This window comes from Camelus dromedarius, chromosome 9 (assembly GCF_036321535.1).
Source record: "Camelus dromedarius isolate mCamDro1 chromosome 9, mCamDro1.pat, whole genome shotgun sequence".
Lineage (NCBI taxonomy): Eukaryota > Metazoa > Chordata > Mammalia > Artiodactyla > Camelidae > Camelus > Camelus dromedarius.
In genome coordinates this window covers 55,919,609-55,926,660 of record NC_087444.1, presented here as the reverse complement: position 1 = coordinate 55,926,660, position 7,052 = coordinate 55,919,609, and the positions used below count along the sequence as shown (strand labels likewise).

The 7,052-nt window shown below is 43.6% G+C and overlaps 1 long non-coding RNA gene across 1 annotated transcript; it reads right to left on the bottom strand.

Annotated features, from left to right (window-relative positions):
* Nucleotides 1–4,049: 4,049 nt before the first annotated feature.
* LOC135322045 (uncharacterized) lies at nt 4,050–7,027 on the bottom strand. The gene is made up of 2 exons (XR_010382329.1): nt 5,925–7,027; nt 4,050–5,094 (listed from the first exon to the last, which is right to left on the bottom strand). It is a non-coding gene; the product is annotated as an uncharacterized LOC135322045 (long non-coding RNA).
* Between the last annotated feature and the right edge of the window lie 25 nt (nt 7,028–7,052).

The window sequence follows — 7,052 nt, the reverse complement described above, 5'->3', positions numbered from 1 at the left end:
CATGGTTGTATGAGTGCTTAATGCCACGTTGCAGGGGTGTGGAGACCTAATGAATTGTGTACATAAAAGGCTTAGTCTACACTGAGTGCAGGGTTAGTGTTCGCAGCCCATGTCATCAGTATCATAATTAATCCATTACAATCATCCTCTATTAATCAGTGTTTTCCTTCTAACGTCTCCAGGAGAGGAAATGTAGTAGTCTAAATGCAAATCTTTGCCAAACTTTCAGTCAATTCAAAACCTTTAAAGCTTTGCTGTCAATAGGACTGTGTGCCTTCTATCCCTAATTCTGCTCCTCCTGACCCAGGACGCGGTCTCCACAGCTGGTGATCCGTGAGACACTGGATTCTTGATCCCATGGCTCTGTGTGTTCTGAGACATCTGGGGACTTCAGCACTGTTTTAGGGGCTTTGGGTCCCACCTCTTCATAGCATTGCTGAGATGAGATCTGTGGGTTCACCCTCATTCTTGAGTGTATGGTGCATTTTTTCTGGAACCAACACACGCCACCGTGGCAGCACTGCTTTGACCACGTGCTGGGACAGCGTGTGCTTCAGTTCTTGGGTTTAAATTTTCTGTTCTAATTTCTATAATGGGGTATATTGACAGATACACTCCATGTAAACAGAAGCTCTGTGGGGTTTTCAGCAACTTCTAAGAACATAAATATTCCTGAAGCAGCTAATCTTCCTCCCAACAAGTGAGGAACAAGCCGGCAAGTCCTGGGTGCCTGTGGCGGCCAAGCTGTGCAGCCCAGGCTGCTCACCGAGGAACAAGGAGAAAATCTTAAAAACCTACTTCCATGTTGTCTTTCACAGAATCTCAGAAATGAACGTTTTAATATCTAAAGAGGGGTGATTTTTTAAAATAAATTTTTTTATTTTTTTCCTTTTTCAGTTTTATCAGGTAGAATTTTTACAGTTCAACTTCACATACACATATTGCATGTAAATACATGTATAGAGCATACTGCATTTTTTAGTTTACATATATGTACTAATTATTGTTTCTAAGAACAGATTAGAGCTTTAGATTTTTAAAATTAGTTACCAGAGGAATAAGGACATCTACAAAAGAATAAACAGAATATGGTAATCCAATCACAAAGGACAGTCAGATGTGCTTCCATATATTCAAGAAATCAAAACAATATTTAGTTCATTTGTGGTCTTATTATTGCTATTAATTTTAGATTCCCCATAAATGAAGTCATATGGCATTTTTCTTTCTCTTTCCACCCCACTTCACTTAGAATGACAGTCTTCAGGTCCATCCATGTTGCTGCAAATGGCATCTTTTATGGCTGAGTAGTATTCCATTGTATATATGTATCACCTCGTCTTTATCCAGTCATGTGCTGATGGACATTTGTGTTGTTTACATGTTCCTTGTTCTATGTCCCTTCTGGCAACAATTAGGGATTTTAAATATTTTCCACCTTAAAATCCTTCCTGAAGGAGATGTGGTAACTGGAATCAAAAACAGTTACAGCACAGGGTTGTTTGTGATGGGCCCTGGGGGCTTGGTAGAAAGGTTGGCAGAAAGGATTTCAGATTCTGATCAAATGAGTCCTCCTCTTGTAGCCCTGCTGACCGCCTCTCTCACGGCCTGCCCTACAAGTCTGACCAGTCCCTTCTGTGAATCCTACTGTATTGTGCACAAATTTTGTCCAATTGGTGTCATCCAGTAGGGACCTTAAGTGAGGCACCCAAGCTCCTGTGTTGGTTTCTTCCATCAGCCCTTAACTTCCTTGGGAGCCAGGACTGTCTCATTGCCCCAAGGATCCCTAATGCCTAGTGAGATGCCTTATAAAGCTGGTACTTAACGAGCACATCGGTCAAATGGAAAAACCTGATCAAAAAAAGGCCCTCATTTTTCAGACATGCCTACTTGAGCACATAGGGTAAAATGACATGTCTTCTTGGATTTGCTGTCAAATACTTCAACAAAGGACAAATAAAAGAACAAAGGTCTGAATAAAGGAAATATGGAAAAGTTTGTGAATTCCTTAATCTGGGTGATGGGCTGATTGTACTATACTTACTGATGTATACTTAAGTTAGTTTATAATTTTACTGTCATTAGCTGAATAGCAAGTATTAATACGTATTAATTGAAATCCTTAGAACTGAACAAACTTACCCCACACAAAATCCTTAATATCCTAGTAGTTTGTCTTTCAGAAATCTTTTCCCACAAAGACAAGAAAAAAGGGAAAGGCAGATCCGTGCAGTATTTCCACGTTGTCAAAAGACCAAAGGCCGATACAAAAGAAGAGATTGTAAAAAAGATAAAGAGGCTGAAATCAATGTCCGGAAAACCTAGCTAACAATCCTAAATGGCCCAACTTAACTAACCTCAGCACTGCTGCATCAAGAATGGGGCAAATAGCACCTAGTGGATTTTTTTTTAATAAATAAATAATAATCCAGTTCCTACCACAGGCAATTATGAGAAGACTGAGTATAATTTCTAACACCAACTAGTGTACAAATCATAATTTCTACTTGATTCAAACTGCTTCTTCTATAAAATTTGAATCTTTTTATTATTAAGACAGATTTGTGGCCTATGACCTAGTGATAAAATTTTCAACTGGCTTGTATTAAAAAAGTTCACCATTGTGAGAGTTTATTACATCAAGTATTCCTTTTTGGGAAACCCATGTGCCTTGTCACTCTCTTTCATAAGATTTCCTGTGGAAAATTCAATCCTTCATTCAGGAAAAGGCTGAGCAATATATCTCATGGAAAACCTTCATAAACTGCAACACAAGAAAATGAAAATGACAGTGAGCAGCCCGTGAAGCCGGCAGACACACAGTGCACGGCTGTGTTCCCGCCGTGACTTTCTGTAACCAGCAGGGAAAATGTGCATTTCAAGAAATAGACATAAACACTTTTCAGGACCTGAGCACACAATTTCCCTTTCAGGGTTTAGTGGGCTTCCATTTAATTCTATGAGAAATGTTTAAAACAACAGAACAACAGCTGAGATAGGGTTTAAAGTAACTTTTATGTCTTAGTGAAAATAAAGCCAACTTATAGTTATCATTTTTACTTTATTTGATCTCACTCTCTTACTTTACCTCCCCAACCTACTCCACAAAATGATGGTGAACATCCCCTCCTGGGTCAGAAGGCTAAGTAGAAAGTACCAATCAAATGGAGGTGTGCTTGTTTTATTTTTCAAAACAAACAAGTTTCATTCATGTGATTTAATAATTAACATTAGAAACAAAGTCTACTCAATAAATGGTAGACAAAATATGTCATCATAGCTGCTCATCAGGTTTGGCCCCACGTTACATACATTTACATGGACATGTGACATGTGCTGTCATGGGACATGGTGAGTGGGGACAGGGCCTCTGCTCTCACAGGGAACAGCCTGGTAGGGGAGGTGGTGTTCAATCATTGCCCTTTTTTTTTAATGTACTTACAAATTATGGGAAATGCTATTTAAAAAGAACAAAATGAATCAATGAAAGTGAAAAATACAAGGACAGTATTTAGGCTGAGGGAAGACAGGGAAACTCTTTAAAGAGATGACACTCCACTGAGACCCAATGGACAACTCCGGTGCTGCAGGTGAAGGGCAGGGACACATTGATAAAGGGCTGATATCCAGAATATACCAAAATCTCTTTAAACTCAACAAGAAGGATGAACAACCTGATTAAAAAATGAGCAAAATGCCTGAACACAGACCTCATCAAAGAAGAAATCTAGATGCCAAAGAAGTCTATGGAAAGATGCTCCACAGCATCTGTCATCAAGGGGATGCAGGCTGAAACAGCGAGGTACCACTGCACACCTGTCAGAACTGCCAAAACGCAGAACACTGACAGCACCGAATGCTGGTGAGGATGTGGAGCGTCAGGAATTCTCATGCATTGCTGGTGGGAATGTAAAATGGCCCAGATACTTTGGAAGACGGTCTGGCAATTTTTTACAAAACTAAACGTACTCCTAACATATGATCCGGGTACTGTGCTCCTTGCTGTTTACTCGACGAAATGGAAACTTATGTCCACACACAAAACTGCATACAGATGTTAATAGCAGCTTTATTCATAATCACCAGAACTCAGAAGCAACTAAGCTGTTCTTCAGTAGGTGAATGGATAAACTGTGGTCCAGCCAGAAAATGGACTATTATTTGGTGCTAAAATGAAATGAGTTATCAAGGCATGGAAAGACATGGTGGAACCTTAAATGCATATTACTAAGTGAAAGAAGCCAATCTGGGAAGGTTCCGCAACTGTCTGATTCCAACTGTATGGTGTTCTGGGAAAGGCAAAACCACAGAGACTAAAAGATCAGTGGCTGTCAGAGGCTAGAGGGGAAGGAGCAATGAATGAGGTGCAGCACGGAGCATTTTAAGGTCACTAAGACAGACTACTCTGTATGATGCTGTGACGGTGGATACATGTCATTGCACATCTGTCGAAACCCACAGAGTGCACACCACCAAGTGTAAATCCTAGTGTCAAGTCTGGGCTCTGGGTGATGATGATTTGTCAGTGCAGGTTCACCCATTGTCGCAAATGCACGCTCTGGTGCAGGCATCAATAGTGAGGAGGCTGTGGGGACAAACTGCAGTTCATACACCGAATCCAGCCCCAGCCACCTCTGTTAATAACACTCTGTGGGTGTGTGGAATGTCCGGCTGCTCTGGCGTCTGAACAGCAGAGCTGAGCAACTGCACCAGAGATCAGGAGGTTTGCAGACCCTGAAATACTTACTCCCAAGCCCTTGACAGAAAAAGTCTGCTGAGCCCTGTTCTAAACGAATCAGAATTCACCCTGATGAAACAGGACAGCAGGGCCCAAACCAGGCATGGTTAATGGGACTGAAGCAATGTTTTAGTTCCAACACCTTTGTTGAAGTCGTGCAGATCCAGCAACAGACTGTAGCCAGGAAGCGTCTGCAGAAGGAGTCGGTAGCAGGCCTTCCCGCCAGGCTCCGGGATGCTGGGGGCCGCGCGCTGCACGGGGGCCACCCGCTTGAAGAAGGCGGACTTGCGGTGGAAGCCGATCAACTCATAGAGCTCGGAGAGGATGCTGCACTGCTGAATTCTCTCCTAGGAATGCTGAAGCACAGGGAGAAAAGCAACAAGCATCTGAACGAAACATGTAAGTGAAAAAAGACCCGTAAAAAATTTTCCCTTAAAACAGAGACCCAACAACACAGGAAGGAAGAGGAAGGCTGACTTCATACACTGATGGGACCGGATGCAGAAATGCAGGGAAGCAGTGCTGTGCAGACGCTCCAGACCCCCTCTGGGCCCCACCTTTCCGAGTTCCGCCTCTCCTTTTAATAGAAAGGTCCGTATTCCCTGAAACAGAGGAATCTGCTACCTAAACATGGGACACAGAGACGGGAAAGAGGAAAAGGAAGGGAAAGTAAAGGAACAACATTTCATCTAGACCCTAGGGTTTGGGTGGGAATTTCACCAAACACACAACCTCTCAAAGCACAGAGCACACAGTGAGAGGCTGACAGAGTGACTGCGACTTCTGCTCCTTAAACACCAGCTACCTGCCAGCACACGCTGTGCCCGTTACTGAATCATTACAATCATTTCAGAAACTATTACTACCCCGGCTCACAGGCAAGGAAATCTGAAACTCGGGGAGGAATTATTATCATCCTGGACAAATTCCCACGGCCCAGAAGTGTCAGAGCCTCCGGCAGACCCTGGACTAAAATGCTCCTCATCACCACGGGCCCTGAGCCTCAGGCTGAGGCCACGTGAGGTCTGCACGGGCCCAGAGCACGAGTCTGTGTGACAGGGAGTGGTCCCACTTGAAGTGCGAGGCCAAGGCCCTCAGGAACCTATGTAATGAAACCAAATCCCCAAACTCATTTCCAACGCACTGCCCTGTCCGGGAGGACTGCTCGGCACATCTGGCTTATCACCTGTGCACAGGCTGTGCAAGGGGCCCAGACAGTGACGTGACGTCCCAATGGAAGTGGCTCGGAGACCGCTTCATCACAGGACAGACTCTCCCGGCTTCCAACGTTAACTCTCCATTCCATTTCCAACTGGAAAGTAAGTTTAGAGTTGTTTTCCTCTCCAGAAACAAAGAGAGTGGTAACATCAGCGGGAAACTCAAGACTGAGGAAGAGTCTCCTGGCCATTTGGAAGGACAGGCTGGGGAGGGAACAGAGACGGGGATCAGAAAGACCCGTGTTCCAGTCCAAAGTCTGCACATCACTCGCTTTGACAGTTTCCTTATTAATACAGGTGATAAAATCTAATTATGATTGTTGGGAAAACTAAATGAAATAACGTATGCCACTAGCATAGGTGTAAAATCCTCCATGAGTGTTCCAGAAATGGACGTGACCATGGTTAGATACTGTCTGCCAAGTCTTGTGTGTTAAGTTCACATCAGCCAGCCAGAGATGTGCCAGAGAATGCCTCACCAGCTAGCAGCCTTCTCCAGCTTGGAAACTCACAGTGTCTGAAGAACAGGCAGTGGTGGATGCTTTGGGACACTCTGGAGGTAGCACTCCAGTGATGACTTTAAAAAGCTGGGGAGAATTTAGGGGACCATACAGTTCAAATACAGAAAACTCATTCCATGTCTACAAATATTCATCTCGAGCCATGATGATTCAGAGAGGAAATACATATTCAAACGTACATCATTTTCCCACATAAGTGCATCAAAACAATTTGGAAAGAATGTAACTTTCTTCTCTAGATCACACAGTGGGTATTACAAGGTTTGTACTGAAAACCCTACGTGTAAATCATCTGCAAACGTAACTGGGTCCATTATCAGTCATCATCATTCGAAGGGAAGGATGGAAAAGAACAAAGCCAAGCTAATACGCTCCGGTATTTTGTTGGGTTACGATGTCACAGAGGAGACGGACAGGTCATCAAGGAACCACTCTGCCGTGATCACGGAGCTGGGGAGCGGGATGGGCGGCAAGATGTATGGCGCAGCTGTAGCTGTGCCCGCGCTTCTAGGCAGGTACCCAGTCACTTCGACAAGGTGTCAAAAGTGTATGCCCACGTCCTCATCACCTGTCATG